General features: G+C 39.3%; 1 long non-coding RNA gene and 1 other non-coding gene across 2 annotated transcripts; one reads left to right on the top strand and one right to left on the bottom strand.

The window, feature by feature from the left end:
- The first annotated feature begins 1,374 nt into the window (after positions 1–1,374).
- Positions 1,375–1,447, top strand: TRNAE-CUC (transfer RNA glutamic acid (anticodon CUC)). The gene has a single exon. It is a non-coding gene; the product is annotated as a tRNA-Glu (tRNA).
- A 3,971-nt stretch (positions 1,448–5,418) lies between these two features.
- LOC137775593 (uncharacterized) lies at positions 5,419–19,936 on the bottom strand. Its single transcript, XR_011076047.1, has 3 exons — positions 19,853–19,936; positions 12,335–12,473; positions 5,419–10,852 (listed from the first exon to the last, which is right to left on the bottom strand). It is a non-coding gene; the product is annotated as an uncharacterized lncRNA (long non-coding RNA).
- Positions 19,937–19,999: the final 63 nt, after the last annotated feature.

The raw sequence follows: 19,999 nt of genomic DNA, 5'->3' as shown, positions 1-19,999 counted from the left end.
CCCATTCTCTCAAATGTATTTCTATCCAGACTTGAACTGTAGAACAGAAAGATCTACATCCTTTTGAACACTGTATGATCAGCCCACCCAAGATGGCTGTTCTCTTGCTCTCTGTACATCCCCTGCTCGACCAGTCCCTGCCTCACCTACACGCTACTCACATGACTGACCTTCTCTCTTAATCATAGAGCCTAATCAGTAAATGCCTACACACTTGCCCTCGCCCCAGCTAGTGATTGTTCTAATCTTTACATCAGAGCAACTCCTCTACGATAGCTTATCAAAGGGGAGGTGAGAGGCCCGCTCCTCTGCTGGTCTCCCTGGTAACCGAAGAGCCACCTTGACGTCAGTTCCCCCTATAACTTCGCCCCCTCCCCAGTAGCGAAGACGGCTGCCATGTCCTGCCTGCCATCTGTGGTGCTGTGTTGCTTCAGGAGCTCGCCTCAGACACGTAAGCCCCCCTTCCCACCATCCGTCAAACCATAGATGGCTCTGTCACTGACTTTAGGCTCTTCAGTCTTGAGGCTGGGCAAGTACAGGGCTTGCAGTGCTGTGGGGTGCAGCCCACAACACTCATTCTAGCCCCATTATAAACATCTAAGATGTGCCGCAACAATAAGAACATACCTGAGGGTCCCCTGGGGGGTCTCTCCCTCTGTTCCACTTCACTGTTAACGAGCTAGGATAGTGACATGGAAAACACCTGGGCACTGACAATGGCTGTGGGGCGAAGGAAGGAAGGAGGGAGGAAAGATGGGATGGAAGGGCTAGAGGGAGGGAGGGAAGAAAAAACAATCTTTAAAAACAAACAGGATCAAAGTTAAAGTGGATTGGAGGTTATCGTGTCTAGAGCCAGGGAAAGTGAGCTGTGATTTAACTGGACCTGTGCTGTTGTCCTGTGAAAGAATGGTTCAGGAAGAAACAACAGCCAGTGAGTAAGGGCTGTGAAATGAGCTTCTTTGAGAGGGAGCCTAATGAACCCTGGCAAGAGAAATGCACTGATGTGGGCTGATGTGGGCTGCCACACCAGAGGGCTACTGCATAAAGAAATAAGCTGTGCTTTATTTCTGAGGGAGGAAAAAAAAGAAGAGTTCAGGATGTGAAAGGTGAAAAGGAAAAACAGTTCAGAAAACTTGAATGAAACCCAGCACCCAGCATCATCGGGAAGACTGGTAAACGTATTATTATGAGTGTAGGTGGGATGGACCCACTGAGCCAGTGAGTCACGTGACTCCAAGCAGCACAGTTCTAATAGTGAGGCCAAATGGAACTGGACCTGGGAGTCGGGTGGCAGATTCAGCTTGCTCTTAATGAGAGAGACCAGCCTAGTCCTAGGATCAAAGTAAACTGGTTTAATAAGATTGATCAGGGAATTCCCTGGCAGTCCAGTGGTTAGGACATGGCACTCTCACTGCCGAGGGCCCAGGTTCAATCCCTGGTTGGGGAACTAAGATCCCACAAGCCGTGCGGTGTGGCCAGGAAAAAAGAAGAAAAAAATGGATTGATCAGAATTGCCAAGTGAAAAGGCTAATGATGAATGGGGAGGTAGAAATGAGAAGTACATGGAAGAATCCATGAACTAGAGAAAACTTTGCCAACCTGATAACTGAATAGCAAGCACAAAAGTAAGAATTTGCCATTTCTTTCTCTGGTATATCAACATATCCTTCACTTTCCTTTTACTGTAGTAAATCCAAGGTGCACATGACTTGTATTAAAATGTGCTGCACTGCAGTGAATAAAGAGAAAGAAAAGGTGAGACGAGTCTCCATGCTCCTGAGGAATCCTTGGTCACATTCCACTCAATTCTCCAACAAGCTTGACTCTCTACTGACAACAGGTCAGATATAACTGACATGAAACACCAGAGAGAAATTGTTCCTAAGAGTTTTCTCTTTTAGGAGCTGTCTCTGAGAACTCATTTAAGAGAGAACAGATAAAATAATGTCCAATCTAAGGCAGTAGGTAACAAAGAAGGAGGTACAAACCAGGATTGTAAGATGACATCATAAATTCAGAGAGGGAATATTGATACCTATTTACAATGCTATTTGGCAAAGCTAGGCAACAAACAGACTCCTAAATATTTTTTCAAGACAGTGAAGACTCTTTGAATTTCTAAATACCATTTTGTCAATGTTTAGGAAAATGCTGAAATTCAAAAAATATATGCCAAATGTTTCAGTTATTATAGAAGTGAGTCTTGCTAAAGTTTAAAAATGTTTTTTAAAGAATAGAGAAACATTTATATATTTTGTAAGATCTACAGTATTTCTAAATCTGATAAAGAATGCATATTTATCTGCTTTTGTACAAAGGAATATTTTTAGGTCTAGGAGGATTTGTTTCTCTTATTTAGCAAAGTTAAAGGAAAACTTTGACACTTTCTATCTTGTGATTATAGGGAATGTAGAATACCAACTAGCTGTGATTTCACCTTTAAAACTACATGTATCCCTTGCTAACCAAATTCTCGCTCATTGTTATCCAAAATTCAGAAACCAAAGGGATTTGGATAACAACATCTCTCATTTTACAGACCTGCTATCCTGGGTCCCTATGAACTAAACGAAACAGTTTTGGTGAAACAAAATCTCTCACTTATGAAATATACGTGGCTGCTAATAACGGAGACTGGAAATAATAGTGGCTTAAATAGGATGGAAGATGTTTTTCTTTTTCTTTTTTTTAATATTTATTTATTTATTTGGTTGCACTGGATCTTAGTTGCGGCTCCAGGATTCCTTAGTTGTGGCTCACGGCCTCCTTAGTTGCAGCACACGGGCTCCTTAGTTGTGGCATGCGAACTCTTAGTTGCGACATGAATGTGGGATCTAGTTCCCTGACCAGGGATTGAACCCAGGCCCCCTGCATTGGGAGCGCGGAATCTTATCCACTGTGCTACCACGGAAGTCCCGGAAGATGTTTTTCTTATGTAAAGGAAGTCTGAAGGTAGGCATGCCAGGTCTGATATGAGAGAGAGATTCCTCTCTTTCTTTTCCACTCTTCAAATTTGTGGCTTTTCTCATCAAGGTTGCCTCAGGTCCAAGAGAGCAGCTAAAACTTCAGCCCTCACATCCTCATTCTAGTAGGAAACAGGAGGAAGTGGGAAATTAAAAAAGGGTCCTCACCAGCTATTTAGCCTTGTTTTAAGAAGCCTTCAAGACTCACCCAACAGCTTTTCCATCTCATTGGCCAGAATTTAATCACAAGGTCACATCAAGCTGCAAGTGAGGTAGAAATGCAAACTTTTATCTGGGTACCTTGCCATACCAAATAAAATCTGATCTTTCTTGTTAAAAAAGAATAATATTGTGTAGTACCCACCAGTCTCACCGAAAGCTATTATTAAAGCATTAAAAATACATATGATCCAATATAATTATTCAATGACTTTTGAACACTCCCTTTCCTGGAATTCATTGTACTACTGTGCCCATCATTAACATATAAAATGTAAGTTAACTCCTTTACTGGCACATTCCTAAATAAAAGTCACCACATGAAACTAGGCTACCCCTAAAAAACAGAATAAGATACACTGAAGCTTTAGTATAGTCTTTGTTAAGGAGCTGTACTTAGTAAAATGTTAATCCGTTTTGGATCCCAACAATGAAATTATGGTTTTCAGACACCCCCAAAGGGTAGTTTAGGATGAGAGTGAAGGGGCCTTAACCCTCCCATAATCTTGCTCAGCTCTAACTCCACACCCCCCCTCAATTATTTGATATGAATGGTTTTCTCAAGTTTATCTCACACACAGATACACATACACAAGCACAAAACCCCCTGCTAGGTTAGCTCAGCTTCACAATCCCTTGCACTGCTTTCAAACTATACTGCAGATTCCAGCCCTAAATTCCTCTAATATGGAAATGCTGAAGTTGCCTCTTTTGTGACTACAAAAATACTTAAAGGACATAGAAGGTTGTCCCCCATTTTGGACTTAGTATTAGAGAGGCTTTCTCATGCGTGCTCTTAAAATGTTAGGGGAGCTTTTAGGTGTTAATTAGAATCCCTAGAAAAGACAAAGAAAAAGGGAAGGAAAGAGCACTGTATTTTCAAAGTAGTTTGCAAATATCCCCATTAGCCATTTAAACCATACTACTCACATGAAGACATTAGAGATAATGAGAATGAGGTTCAAGATCCTGTTGCCAAGGCACTTCTCCAAAGCAGGGTGAAAAAATCCCACTTTAAATAATGCATTAAAAAGCTGGTTGCCTTGTGCTTTCCTGCACTTTGATTCCAATACACATCCTTGTCATTATAAACAGCTCTTTTGAACCAAAGCGTTCACTGTTTCATTAGAAAGTACATATCACTTAAGATGACTTCAGCCCAGATTTCACTCAGGGAGAGTAACAAAGCGATATTATTTGCTTGAACTGATCTTTAACCCAAACTGCTCTGTTTCCTTGGTGATTCATTCAAACACACAGAGCCCCACTGAAATGGAAGAATCTTCTGTGGTATACTCTACTGTGTTAAAAGTTTCAGCAATATTGCCAGGTGTTTATTACAGATTGTTGGGGGTTATAATTACATGCATATAAAGAGTTGCTTAATGCTTGATCCTTTTTTTTATGACCAAGGGTTATTTTTCTTATTTGATGCTTTATAACTTTAAGGAAATGTAAATAAGACAAAGCAGTTAACAGTGATATTGTGGTTTTATGAACCTATATAAGAAACCAACGTTGGATCATTGCTTTTGATGTTTGGAAATTCAATCTAACTTTACTTGTTCTGTTTTTAATGACATTATTTTGAAACATACTGTATGTTTCATACTGTATGCTTCAAAAATACAGTATTGTGTTGAACTTAATTCCAACTAGCAGATATGAAGCCTAACATACACTGAGCGACTACTATATGTCAAAAGCTTTATAAAATCGTATCTCACTTGATGTCCATGACAATCATGAGACATCGGTATTGACATAAGAGAAAACTGAGACTCAGGTTAAAAATTTTTGTTCGGGGACATAGAGCTTCTACACGGCTTTTTATCCTGTAACAGGGTATGTTCTTCAGGAAAGCCTAAAGCAAATAGTGCAGCTCTTTATAATAAATTATCTCACAAAGTAAAGAAGAAATGATTGCTTCCATCAAGTTTCTCATTCAGAGACAAGGTGGATGAATGAGTCTTTATGTTTTATGTGTATACCCATTATATACAAACGTGTACTACTTACATTAATGCTGTACACATTGTATTCTCTTCCATTGTATAAAAACTTTATGGAGGATGTGAGTTTTTTTTTTATTTTTTATTTTTTTTAACATCTTTATTGGAGTATAATTGCTCCACAATGGTGTGTTAGTTTCTGCTTTATAACAAAGTGAATCAGCTATACATATACATATATCCCCATATCTCCTCCCTTTTGCGTCTCCCTCCCACCCTCCCTATCCCACCCATCTAGGTGGTCACAAAGCACCGATCTGATCTCCCTGTGCTATGCAGCTGCTTCCCACTAGCTATCTATTTTACATTTGGTAGTATATATAAGTCCATGCCACTCTCTCACTTCGTCCCAGCTTATCCTTCCCCTTCCCCTTCCCCTTCCCCGTGTCCTCAAGTCCATTCTCTACCTCTGCGTCTTTATTCCTATCCTGTCCCTAGATTCTTCAGAACCATTTTTTTTCTTTTTTTAGATTCCATATATATGTGTTAGCATACGGTATTTGTTTTTCTCTTTCTGACTTACTTCACTCTGTATGACAGACTCTAGGTCCATCCACCTCACTACAAATAACTCAATTTCGTTTCTTTTTATGGCTGAGTAATATTCCACTGTATATATGTGCCACATCTTCTTTACCCATTCATCTGTCGATGGACACTTAACGTTGCATCCATGTCCTGGCTATTGTAAATAGAACTGCAATGAACACTGTGGTACATGACTCTTTTTGAATTATGGTTATCTCAGGGTCTATGCCCAGTAGCAGGACTACTCGTAGTTCTATTTTTAGTTTTTTAAGGAACTTCCATACTGTTCTCCATAGTATCAATTTACATTCCCACCAACAGTGCAAGAGGGTTCCCTTTTCTCCACACACTCTCCAGCATTTATTGTTTGTAGATTTTTTGATGATGGCCATTCTGACTGGTGTGAGGTGATACCTCACTGTAGTTTTGATTTGCATTTCTCTAATGATTAGTGATGTTGAGCATTCTTTCATGTGTCTGTTGGCGATCTGTATATCTTCTTTGGAGAAATGTCTATTTAGGACTTCTGCCCATTTTTGGATTGGGTTGTTTTTTTGATATTGAGCTGCTTGAGCTGCTTGCAAATTTTGGAGATTAATCCTTTGTCAGTTGCTTCACTTGCAAATATTTTCTCCCATTTTGAGGGTTGTCCTTTCATCTTGTTTATGTTTTCCTTTGCTATGCAAAAGCTTTTAAGTTTCATTAGGTCCCATTTGCTTATTTTTGTTTGTATTTCCATTTCTCTAGGAGGTGGGTCAAAAAGGATCTTGCTGTGATTTATGTCATAGAGTGTTCTGCCTATGTTTTCCTCTAAGAGTTTGATAGTGTCTGGCTTCACATTTAATCCATTTTGAGTTCATTTTTGTGTATGGTCTTAGGGAGTGTTCTAATTTCATTCTTTTACATGTAGCTGTCCGTTTCCCAGCACCTTTTATTGAAGAGGCTGTCTTTTCTCCATTGTATATTCTTGCCTCCTTTATCAAAAATGTGACCATATGAGAGTGGGTTTATCTCTGGGCTTTCTATCCTATTCCATTGATCTATATTTCTGTTTTTGTGCCAGTACCATACTGTCTTGATTACTGTAGCTTTGTAGTATAGTCTGAAGTCAGGGAGCCTGATTCCTCCAGCTCCATTTTTCTTTCTCAAGAATGCTTTGGCTATTCGGGGTCTTTTGTGTTTCCATACAAATTGTGTAATTTTTTGTTCTAGTTCTGTGAAAAATGCCAGTAGTAGTTTGATAAGGATTGCATTGAATCTGTAGATTGCATTGGGTAGTAGAGTCATTTTCACAATGTGGAGTCTTCCAAACCAAGAACATGGTATATCTCTCCATCTGTTTGTATCATCTTTAATTTCTTTCACTGGTGTCTTATAGTTTTCTGCATACTTTTGTCTCCTTAGGTAGGTTTATTCCTAGGTATTTTATTCTTTTTGTTGCAATGGTAAATGGGAGTGTTTCCTTTCAGATTTTTCATCATTAGTGTATAGGAATGCAAGAGATTTCTGTGCATTAATTTTGTATCCTGCTACTTTACCAAATTCATTGATTAGCTCTAGTAGTTTTCTGGTAGCATCCATAAGATTCTCTATGTATAGTATCATGTCATTTGCAAACAGTGACAGTTTTACGTCTTCTTTTCTGATTTGGATTCCTTTTATTTCTTTTTCTTCTCTGAATGCTGTGGCTAAAACTTGCAAAACTATATTGAATAATAGTGGTGAGAGTGGGCAACCTTGTCTTGCTCCTGATCTTCGTGGAAATGGTTTCAGTTTTTCACCATTGAGAACGATGTTGGCTGTGGGTTTGTCATACATGGCCTTTATTATGTTGAGGTAAGTTTCCTCTATGCCTACTTTCTGGAGGGTTTTTTTCATAACTCGGTGTTGAATTTTGTCGAAAGCCTTCTCTACATCTACTGAGACGATCATATGGTTTTCTCTTTCAATTTGTTAATATGGTGTATCACATTGATTGATTTACGTATATGGAAGAATCCTTGCATTCCTGGGATAAACCCCACTTGATCATGGTGTATGATCCTTTTAATGTGCTATTGGATTCTGTTTGCTAGCATTTTGTTGAGGACTTTTGCATCTATGTTCATCAGTGACACTGGCCTGTAGATTTCTTTCTTTGTAACATCCTTTTCTGGTTTTAGTATCAGGGCAATGGTAACCTCGTAGAATGAGTTTGGGAGTGTTCCTCCCTCTGCTATATTCTGGAAGAGTTTGAGAGGGATAAGTGTTAGCTCTTCTCTAAATGTTTGATAGAATTCGCCTGTGAAGCCATCTGGTCCTAGGCTTTTGTTTGTTGGACAACTTTTAATCACAGTTTCAATTTCAGTGCTTATGATTGGTCTATTTATATTTTCTATTTTTTCCTAGTTCAGTCTTGGAAGGTTGTGCTTTTCTAAGAATTTGTCCACTTCTTCCAGGTTGTCCATTTTATTGGCATATAGTTGCTTGTAGTAATCTCTCATGAGCCTTTGTATTTCCGCAATGTCAGCTGTTACTTCTCCTTTTTCATTTCTAATTCTATTGATTTGAGTCTTGACCCTTTTTTTCTTGATGAGTCTGGTTAATGGTTTATCAATTTTGTTTATCTTCTTAAAAAAACAGCTTTTAGTTTTATTGATCTTTGCTACTGTTTCCTTCATTTCTTTTTCATTTATTTCTGATCTGATCTTTATGATTTCTTTCCTTCTGCTAACATTGGTTTTTTTTTGTTCTTTGTTCTCTAATTGCCTTAGATATAAGGTTAGGTTGTTTGAGATGTTTCTTCTTTCTTGAGGTAGGATTGTATTGCTATAAACTTCCCTCTTAGAACTGCTTTTGCTGCATCCCATAGGTTTTGGGTCATCGTGTTTTCATTGTCATTTGCTTCTAGGAATTTTTTGATTTCCTCTTTGATTTCTTCAGTGATCTCTTGGTTATTAAGTAATGTAATGCTTAGCCTCCATGTATTGTATTTCTCACAGATATTTTCCTGTAATTGATATTTAGTCCTATAGCATTGTGGTCGGAAAAGATACTTGATATGATATCAATTTTCTTAAATTTACCAAGGCTTGATTTGTGACCCAAGATATGATCCTGGAGAATGTTCCATGAGCACTTGAGAAGAAAGTGTATTCTGTTGTTTTTGGATGGAATGTCCTGTAAATATTAAGTCCATCTTGTTTAATGTTTCAGTTAAAGCTTGTGTTTCCTTTTTTATTTTCATTTTGGATGATCTGTCCATTGGTGAAATTGGGGTGTTAAAGTCCCCACTATGATTGTGTTACTGTCGATTTCCCCTTTTATGGCTGTTAGCACTTGCCTTATGTATTGAGGTGCTCCTATGTTGGGTGCATAAATATTTACAATTGTTATATTTTCTTCTTGGATTGATCCCTTGATCATTATGCAGTGTCCTTCTTTGTCTCTTGTAATAATCTTTAAAGTCTAGTTTGTCTGATATGAGAATTGCTACTCCAGCTTTCTTTTGATTTCTATTTGCATGCAATATCTTTTTCCATCCCCTCACTTTCAGTCTATATGTGTCCCTAGGTCTGAAGTGGGTCTCTTGTAGACAGCATATATATGGGTCTTGCTTTTGTATCCATTCAGCCAGTCTATGCCTTTTGGTTGGAGCATTTAATCCATTTACATTTAAGGTAATTATCGATATGTATGTTCCTATTACCATTTTCTTAATTGTTTTGGGTTTGTTATTGTAGGTCTTTTCCTTCTCTTATGTTTCCTGCCTAGAGAAGTTCCTTTAGCATTTGTTGTAAAGTTGGTTTGGTGGTGCTGAATTCTCTTAGCTCTTGCTTGTCTGTAAAGGTTTTAATTTCTCCATTGAATCTGAATGAGATCCTCGCTGGGTAGAGTAGTCTTGGTTGTAGGTTTTTCCCTTTCATCACTTTAAATATGTCCTGTCACTCCCTTCTGGCTTGCAGAGTTTCTGCTGAAAGATCAGCTGTTAACCTTATGGGGATTCCCTTATGTGTTATTTGTTGTTTCTCCTTTGCTGCTTTTAATATTTTTTCTTTGTATTTAATTTTTGATAGTTTGATTAATATGTGTCTTGGTGTGTTTCTCCTTGGATTATCCTGTATGGGACTCTCTGCACTTCCTGGACTTGATTAACTATTTCCTTTCCCATATTAGGGAAGTTTTCAACTCTAATTTCTTCAAATATTTTCTCAGTCTCTTTCTTTTTCTCTTCTGGGACCCCTATGATTTGAATGTTGGTGTGTTTAATATTGTCCCAGAATTCTCTGAGACTGTCCTCAGTTCTTTTCATTCTTTTTTCTTTATTTTGCTCTGCGGTAGTTATTTCCACTATTCTATCTTCCAGGTCACTTATCCATTCTTCTGCCTCAGTTATTCTGCTATTGATTCCTTCTAGAGAATTTTAAATTTCATTTATTGTGTTGTTCATCATTGTTTGCTCTTTAGTTCTTCTAGGTCCTTGTTAAACGTTTTTTGTATTTTCTCCACTCTATTACCAAGATTTTGGATCATCTTTACTATCATTACTCTGTATTCTTTTTCAGGTAGACTGCCTATCTCCTCTTCATTTGTTTGGTCTGGTGGGTTTTTACCTTGCTCCTTCATCTGCTGTGTGTTTCTCTATTTTCTCATTTTGCTTAACTTACTGTGTTTGGGGTCTCCTTTTCACAGACTGCAGGTTCGTAGTTCCTGTTGTTTTTGGTGTCCGACCCAGTGGCTAAGGTCGGTTCAGTGGGTTGTATAGGCTTCCTGGTGGAGGGGACTGGTCCCTGTATTCTGGTGGATGAGGCTGGATCTTGTCTTTCTGGTGGGCAGGACCACGTCTGGTTGTGTGTTTTGGGGTTTCTGTGACCTTATTACGATTTTAGGCAGGCTCTCAGCTGATGGGTGGGGTTGTGTTCCTGTCTTGCTTGTTGTTTGGCATAGGGTGTCCAGCACTGTAGCTTGCTGGTCGTTGAGTGGAGCTGGGTCTTAGTGTTGAGATGGAGACCTCTGGGAGAGCTTTTGCCATTTGATATTACATGGAGCCAGGAGGTCTCTAGTGGACCAATGTGCTGAACTCGGCTCTCCCACCTCAGAGGCACAGGCCTGATACGCGGCCGGAACACCAAGACCCTGTCAGCCACACGGCTCAGAAGAAGAGGGAGAAAATCAGAAAGAAAGTAAATAAACAAATAAAATAAAGTTATTACAATAAAAAATAATTATTAAAAATTAAAAAAATTAAAAAGTAATAAAAAAAGAAAGAACAAGCAAATCAAAAACTAAATCCATCAATGATAACAAGTGCTAAAAATTATACTAAAAAAAAGAAAAAATGGACAGACAGAACCCTAGGACAAATGGTAAAAGAAAGAAAGAAGACAGCAACCAAACCAAAAATCGAATCCACCAATGATAACAAGTGCTAAGAAGTATACTAAAAAAAAAAAAAAAACAGACAGAACTCTAGGACAAATGGTAAAAGCAAAGCTATACAGACAAAATTACACAAAGGAGCATACACATTCACACTCACAAAAACAGCAAAAGGAAAAATATATATATATCGTTGCTCCCAACGTCCCCCACCTCAATTTTGGGATAATTCGTTGTCTTCACGTATTCCACACATGCAGGGTACATTAAGTTGATCGTGAAGATTTAATCCACTGCTCCTGAGGCTGCTGGGAGAGATTTCCCTTTCTCTTCTTTGTTCGCACAGCTCCTGGGTTCAGCTTTGGATTTGGCCTTGCCTCTGTGTGTAGGTCACCTGAGGGCGTCCTTTCTGGCCCAGATAGGACGGGGTTAAAGGAGCAGCTGATTCGGGGGCTCTGGCTCACTCAGGCTGGGGGAAGGGAGGGGTATGGATGCAGGGCAAGCCTGCAGCGGCAGTGGCTGGCATGACATTGCAACAGCCTGAGGCGGGCCATGTGTTCTCCTGGTGAAGTTGTCCCTGGATCACGGGGCCCTGGCAGTGGCAGGCTGCACAGGCTCCCAGGAGAGGAGGTGTGGATGGTGACCCGTGCTTGCTCACAGGCTTCTTGGCGGCTGCAGCAGCCTTAGCGTCTCATGCCCGTCTCTGGGGTACGCGCTGATAGCTGCGGCTCGTGCCCGTCTTTGGAGCTTGTTTAGGCGGTGCTCTGAATCCCCTCTCCTCGCGCACCCCGAAACAATGGTCTCTTGCCTCTTCAGCAGGTCCAGTCTTTTTCCCGGACTCCCTCCTGGTTAGCTGTGGCAGACTAGCCCCCTTCAGGCTGTGTTCACGCAGCCAACCCCAGTCCTCTCCCTGGGATCTGACTCCAAAGCCCGAGCCTCAGCTCCCAGCCCCCGCCCACCCCGGCGGGTGAGCAGACAAGCCTCTCGGGCTGGTGAGTGCTGGTCGGCACTGATCCTCCGTGCGGGAATCTCTCCACTTTGCCCTCCGCACCCCTGTTGCTGCGCTCTCCTCCGTGGCTCTGAAGCTTCTCCCCCGCCACTCCCCTGTCTTCACCAGTGAAGGGTCTTCCTAGTGTGTGGAAACTTTTCCTCCTTCACAGTTCCCTCCCACTGGTGCAGGTCCCATCCCTATTCTTTTGTCTCTGTTTTTTCTTTTTTCTTTTGCACTACCCGGGTACGTGGGGAGTTTCTTACCTTTTGGGAAGTCTGAGGTCTTCTACCAGCGTTCAGTAGGTGTTTTGTAGGAGTTGTTCCACCTGTAGATGTATTTCTGATGTATTTGTGGGGAGGAAGGCGATCTCCATGTCTCACTCCTCTGCCATCTTGAAGCTGCCTTGGATGTGAGTTTTTAAATGTCATTATTTGACAATTGACCAGACAGATCTAGGCCAGAAGTACTAAACTACAAGTTGATAGTTCAGATATGACCTGCAGTCATGGCTTTTTTTTTTTTTTCTTTTCTCACTCATTGGGATTTTTAAAAATTTAAACAGAGATTTTACATAAAATCCCAATTTCTGAGTTTATTTGAAAATCAGAAGATTGGTTGCCCAGGCCCAGACTCCCATGGAGTTGGAGTTGAGTAGTAGCAGCTCCCTTTAGATTGAGCCTGTGGTGCATCTGGGTACTGCAGCCTCCATCTGTCAGCTTTATTCATTTATGTTATTTAACTGCCCTTGGGATGCATTTTATTAGTGACTTCTGAGGTTCTAAGCACCAGCTCCACCCAATTGTAAAAAGTAGAAATTCTAAGACTATTTTTCCGATCCAAGATCCATCTCCCCTCCTACAGTAACTGCCTTTCATTCATGGAGCAGTGTGCACTGGGTAAACCAGCCAACTTGGCCAAGTATGATTTGATACCTGAGCCAAGCAGGGTCAATGATATGCTCTCCTAGGAATTTGGAACTTAGAAACAACTATTCAATCTCTGCATATGGCTAGAACTGTGACTGTCGATTGGCAAGGGTAAGGTGGCCATATTCTGTCATTTTGAGTGCACAAGCAGAGAGATCCTGTTAGGAGAGAGAGAGAAGAAGAGAGAAGCAGAAATGAAGCCACGCTCTTGGGATACATGAGATTCTCCTGTATCCTTATAATAAATCCTGTTATTTGCATATATTGGCTTAAAATGGTTTCCGTCTCTTGTAAACACTTGCCCTAGCCTTAAAAGCTGCTGACTTCCTCTCTCTATCCCTCAGATTTTCAAATCTCTGAAAGTTAAAAAATAAAACCTGATAATACATCATTCAGCCTGTCAGATGGAATTATACTGGTGCTCAAATAAGTCTACCTGTGTTCTTTCAAAATTTTAAACCGTTATACAAATCAAAGGTACTATTATTATGACAGTTCTGACAAATGTTTAACATCTGGAGACGTAATAGATGAGGAAAAGTGGGAAAATATTCATGCTTAGAGCAGAGGATTCATACATATAAATTATAGGAATAAGAATACATAATTTGATAGGGCCAACAATAAGGTGCCACTGTTTTACATCAGTTTTTAAAGAAAGAGGTAGGGTGTGAGTAGTCACTGCTAAAAACATAAAAATAGTTACCATAAAAATAAAGGTTTTTTAAAGAAAAATCTTACAATGCAGATTTTTCAAAAGAAATTTGGTTGAATTGCATAAACTAATTGGAACTGTTTCCAAACAGTTGTTTTACTGAGTGGATATACAATCATTTAAATTACCAAAGAATCATACAGTTTGATAACTTAAAAAAGCATTCTTGGAAAAATGTTCAGCATCCTTATTTTGCAGTTCCACTGAGGATAAGTGACTTAGCAACATTCATTTCCACATGTAAAGTAAGTCATCAAGATCTTTTAAATTCCAGAAATGTTTACAGAGCACTGTGATCATGATTATATCCCCAATTTGAGAAACAATGTATTGAATGGAAGAACAAATGAATAAATAAGTAATAAATACATGTGAGATGCAAAAAGGAGCAAGATAAAGTCCTTGATATCAAGGATTACACAGTCTAATAGGAAGACTGCGGTAAGTTCAAGTACATCTATGACTACAGAAAAGAGTAAGAGAGGTGCTAGAACAGACACACAAAATGCTAAAGGCATTTAAAGAAACAAGACTTCTTACATATTTGACATTGAAAAAAGGTTTCATGGAAGTTGATATGGCTCCAAAGGATGGGTTAACTATTAAAAGGCAGAGACAGCAGAAAAGTGCTGGGTGTATAGCTAGGGAGTGAGGAGTTGTCTTCCAGATCAGTAAAACAGCATAAGACAGTGCAGTGTAGTTTGACTGGGGCAAAGGGCACAGTTAGGAAAGACAGGGCAGAGGGCCTTGGGTGCCAGGCTGATGAGCTTGGACCATATTCTGTAGGTAGTGGGAGGCATTGAGAGTCTGCATGTGGGGGATTGACCAGTCAAAGAGCATTTCAGGAAATGAACTTGACAGCTGAGCATGGATTTGTTCATATGGGGCCAATATAGAAAATAATATAAGGTAAGGTAAGAAGAGTAGAGCAACAAGACACAAAAAAGGGAACCCAAACAAACAAACAAAAAGGGAACTCGAAGACGTTTTGCTTCTGACAGTAAAACGGTTGAATCTATAAGATTTGGAAAATAATCAGATGTGAGGATTTGAAAGAGGTATAAGTGAGGGACTGGGTAAATGGGCTACTTTATTTTTTTTTAACATTAATTGCCTACTCTGTCTTCTTTTTCTTTTGTTTTTTTAACATTAATTGCCTACTTCATTGAACTTTGCTAGGTAATTGACAAGCGTGATTCACTGAATACAGATTGGATATGGAAGAGTTCAGCCTCACAGTTCCAAATTTGAGCAATTTAATTACGATCTATGTTAATTTTGTATCTGATACAAGTGATGTGGTTAACATAAGCAAGGCCTCCTAGGTCTGGAGGCAGCTGTGTAGCAAGTTAGAAGGACCTGTTTTTAAGTGATGATATCACATTGAGAAACACTGAAGTCTAGAGTAGGGCTAGTTGGATGAAGATATAATGAACTCATTTTTCACATATGTCGACAAATGAAGTAAAGAAGACAGAGAAGGAGTTAAAGGGTATTAGCCAGGGTTCTCCAGAGAAACAGAATCAATGGGATGTGTGTATATTCAGAAATAGAGATTTATTTTAAGCAAATGGCTTAGGCAATTGTGGAGACTTGACGAGTCCAAAATCTGTTGGGGTAATCCCGCAGACTCAGGGAAGAGTTTCAGTTCAATTCAAAAGGCAGTCTGCTGGCAGAATTCCTTCTTCCTCTAGAGAGTTCAGTCTTTGTTCTAATAAGGTCTTCAACTAATTGGCAGAGGCCCATCCACATTGTGGAGGACAATCAGCTTTACTCAAAGTCTACCATCTTAAACTTTAATCTCATCCCCAAAACACCCTCACAGTAACACCCAGAGTAATGTACAACAATAATACTCTGGACACTGTGGCCCAGCCAAGTTAAGAGGGGGATCAGTTTAGTGCAGTGTCAAAGAAGAGAAAAAGGAGTATGTCAAGAAGAAGCAATGATCAAGAGTATCAAAAGCCTCAAACATCTGTAGCAGGTTGATGGTGACATTCCAGAAGATATGTCCACATCCTAATTTTGGAACCTGTGAATGTTACCTTATTTGGAAAAAGGATCTTTGTGGATGCAATTAAGTTAAGGATATTGAAATGAAGAGATCATCCTGGATTATCTGAGTGGGTCTTAAATCCAATGACAATCATCCTTATGAAAGTAAGGCAGGGGAAGATATGAGACCCCCAGACGAGGAAGAAGCAATGTGACCATAGAGGCAGAGATTGGAGTGATGTGGCCACAAATCAAGAAATGCCACCAGCCACTAGAAGCTGGAAGAAGTAAGGAAAGATTCTCCCTTAGAGGCTTCAGAGGGATGGCAGCTATGATTTTGGACTTCTGGCCTTTAGAACTGTGAGAGAATAAATTTCTGTTGTTTTAGGCCACCCACTTTGTGCTAATTTGTTAATTAGCAGCTACAGGAAACTAATAAAAACATCTGAGAATAATATAATCGATTTTGCTATCAAGAAGGAAGACACTGGTCATATTCAAGAAAATGCTTTCAACAGAGCGGTATGGAGAAAGCCATATGCAAAGGTTCTAAGACAGAGGTTCACAAACTTTCTCAGTTCATGGGGTCTTTCATAACTCAATGATTTTTTCATAGTATTCCTAAGTCAAAAGAAATACTTAATATTTCAGTTTATTAAGTAGTCAGTTCCAAACAACTTAATCAGTATTTATGTACTAGCAACTTAGATGCTGTCTGAAAAGTAATACATAAAAATTGAAAGAAAAATATTTGATTTTATTTTTAAATAATCAGTTACTTACTAACGGAATGCATGCACCTGTTAACACACTACAGAACTTCCTAAATTTTGGAATTAGATAAGATGCTAGCCACTGTCATTTCCTGTTCTACACTGATTTTTGCCCTGTAATTGCTTTTATCGCAGCAACCACTGAATATCCAGCTTTTCAAAGATATGACATTATGGAAAGGAACGTAGAGCAATCTAATGTTGAAACTGTAAACTATCTCGAGCTAATATTTTGTATGGTGTCAGAAAGACATCAAGTACTACTGTGTTTCCCTCAGAATTGTGTAATATCCCCCAGGCGCTCCCATGAGTTCACTGTGCCTGGGGTATCTCTGCACACAGTTTGGAAACCTTGGATTGAAGGAGTAAGACGTGAGAAAGTGTAGATGATATTTATAAGACATTTAGTAGAAACTTAGGGAAGGAAAGCTAGAAGATATTCAAAAGATTAGGAAAGATATTCTAAAGTTAAGGGGAGAAACAACAAAAATAAAATATATTGGACAAAATCAAAATTAAAAATTTCTGTGCATCAAAAGACACAATCAACAGAATGAAAGGAAAACCTACAAAATGGGAGAAAATACTTGCAAATCATATATCTGGTCAATATCCAGAATATATAAAGTACTCCTACAACTTAACGTCAAAACAAACAAACAACCCAATTTAAAAATGACTTGAATAGACATTTCTCCAAAGAAGATATACAAAAGGCCAACAAATATATAAAAAGATGGTCAACATCACTTATCATTAGGGAAATGTAAATAAAACTCACAATGAGATACCATCTCACATCCATTAGGATGACCACTATAAAAACAAACCAAAAAGAAAATAACAAGTGTTGGCAAGGATGTGGAGAAACTGGAAACTTGTGCACTGTTGGTGGGATTGTAAATGGTGCAGCTACTATGGAAAACAGTATGGAGTTTCCTCAAAAACATTAAAACAGAATTACCATACGATCTAGCAATTCCACTTCCAGGCATATGCCCAAAAGAATTGAAAGCAGTGACTCAGATACTTGTACAACCATGTTCATAGCAGTATTATTCATAATAGCCAAAAAAGTGGAAGCAACCAGAGTGCCCATGATGGATGAACAGATAAACAAAATGTGGTATATACATACACTGGAATATTATCTAGCCTTTAACAGGAAGGAAATTCTACATGCTACAGATGGATGAAACTTGAGGACATTATGCTAAGTGAAATGAGCCAGTCAGAAAAAGACACATACTGTATGATTCCACTTACATGAGGTACTAAGAGTAGTCAAATTCATAGAGACAGATATAGAATGTTGTTTGCCAGGACCTGGAGGTTGGGTTGGGATGGAAAGTTATTTAATGTTAATATAAAGTTTTAATTTTGCAAGAGGCAAAGAGTTTTGGAGAGTGGTTGCACAACAGGTGAATGTATTTAACACTACTGAATTGAACACTTAAAAATGGTTAAGATGGTAAACTTTTTGTTATGTGTATTTTATCACAATATTTTAAAAAGATAAGGTGAGCAGTCATATGATTGGGATCAAATTAAAGATGTAAGCACAAGAAATTAACCAAATAAACAGGATTTCTATCACAATCTGTTCTCTTAAATAGGTACAATATATGCACCACTAGCACTATTTATACTCAATAAACCATTTCTCTAAAGTTAGTACAATGATCTAATCTGAAATGAACATCAGGCATAATAAATTAGTGAGATTTAAGTGTATGGTCAATATCAACCAGAAACATTTTCATAAAACAATATCCTATGAAAGCATCAAGAATCCATTTGTTGCACATACGAAAATACAGTAAAATAGAGGAAATTATTTAACTATATGTAGAAATGTTGATGGACAGTAAAAAAGATCATTTTGGTCATGCTGTTTACATCTTAGCAAACATTTTCCCTTCTCAGATTTCCTGTTTTGCTAGAGGAACTTTGCTGTTTCATAAACAATGCACCCAAGCTCCTTGCAGTTTTAAGTCAAACTACTGTACTGGCAGAAAATAAGCATTTTCTGGTGGATGCCGTGGTGGTCTTATCCAACCTACCTGGACTTTCCTCCTCTCCAGGGCTGAACATACCGGGGTCTTTTCTAAGCATGAATATGGGAGAGTTATTTTTTTCTCATCAGTACTTTTGAGTAGTACCAACCTCCTTATGCAATTTTCCCTAGTCACCATAACATCAATCAGTCAAAAAATTGCAGATGAACTCTCTGTGCTCAACAATGCTATCAAAACTGGTAAATCAGGGTTAACTGTTGTGTCAGGAAGAATTTGGTTAGAATGAAACACATCCCTACATTTCTTAAATCCAAACAGGTTATAAAACTCAGATTACATTTTGCTTATTCCAGAATATAAGGAAGTGTTTGAGAAATAAGGCTTAAGTAACAAGAAACAGGGCATAGCAACGTTGTTTGCTGTGACCCTTGTAAAGAAATCAATTACCCAGCGGCTAGTTAACTAATTAAAAATACATTGCATTTGAAGAGTGATTTTGTTAACTTGCATTTATATTATTGGCCTGTACAGAGTATTTGTTGATAATCACATTGTACTTTTGTATACTTGTCAGTTCAAGGCCCTAAAAACAACAGACCCAGCTTTCTACCTAGGAAATTATAATCTAGGAGTCCTCGAAAAAGTAGTACAAAAATAACTACTAAAATTATCCTTAGAAAGGGAAATACATGCTCATAAAAGCAGAAAATGGAAAATAATTTTTAATAATATCTGCTGTTACCTTACAAATTCATCCTTACGAATGAATCTTGAGTAATTACCTGATTAAATAATAAACCGCCAACCTGAAGCAGAGCAGTATTATAGTTTGCAATGACAGAACTGACCACAGAGGAGTACTCAAGTCAGCTAATCTCACTCTCAGTGGCTGTCTCTTTTTGGAATGAAGAGAAAGGAAAACCTGGTGTCTAAATGTGCCCAACTAAAGAAAGGATAGTTAACAGTCTGAGATTAACTTAATTTAAAAGCGTGGGGGATTTTCATGGGAGACCGCCTATCTATCAATTCTATTTATAAAAAAGGGGCGGGGAGTGACCGTTTACATTAAATTGTATAGACTGCAGGAAGAGTAAACCAAGAAGGATATCACGCACTCCTTTTTAAAGCTGAAAACGTGTGTTCAGTAAAGCGTTCATTTCTGTTTTTGAGCAACGTTTTTGCTGAACCAGTGAAAGACGGTGTCGGCAGGGTCGCTGGAAGGCAGACCCCAGAGCGCAAAGCCATCCTGCCGGGCCAGCAGTGTTTCACCGTGGTGGAGGGGGAGAAACGGCGGCAAATACCGAGGACTGTGACACCCAGCAGACAGCTGAAGTTGAGGGCCGAGGGCCCGTACCTTCAGTCCGGCAGCGCGGAGACGGCGCAGGTGTCAGGAGACAGGCTGCGAGAGCGACGGGGGCGCGCGAGGACGCCGCGGGCCTCGCGGGGTGGGGGCGGGGGCGGGGGCGGGGGCGGGGCGGGGCGGGTCGCAGGCTGATGACGC

This window comes from Eschrichtius robustus, chromosome 13 (genome assembly GCF_028021215.1).
Source record: "Eschrichtius robustus isolate mEscRob2 chromosome 13, mEscRob2.pri, whole genome shotgun sequence".
Classification (NCBI taxonomy): domain Eukaryota; kingdom Metazoa; phylum Chordata; class Mammalia; order Artiodactyla; family Eschrichtiidae; genus Eschrichtius; species Eschrichtius robustus.
Note: the sequence above shows the minus strand (reverse complement) of the source record. Positions and strands in the feature narration are given on the sequence as shown.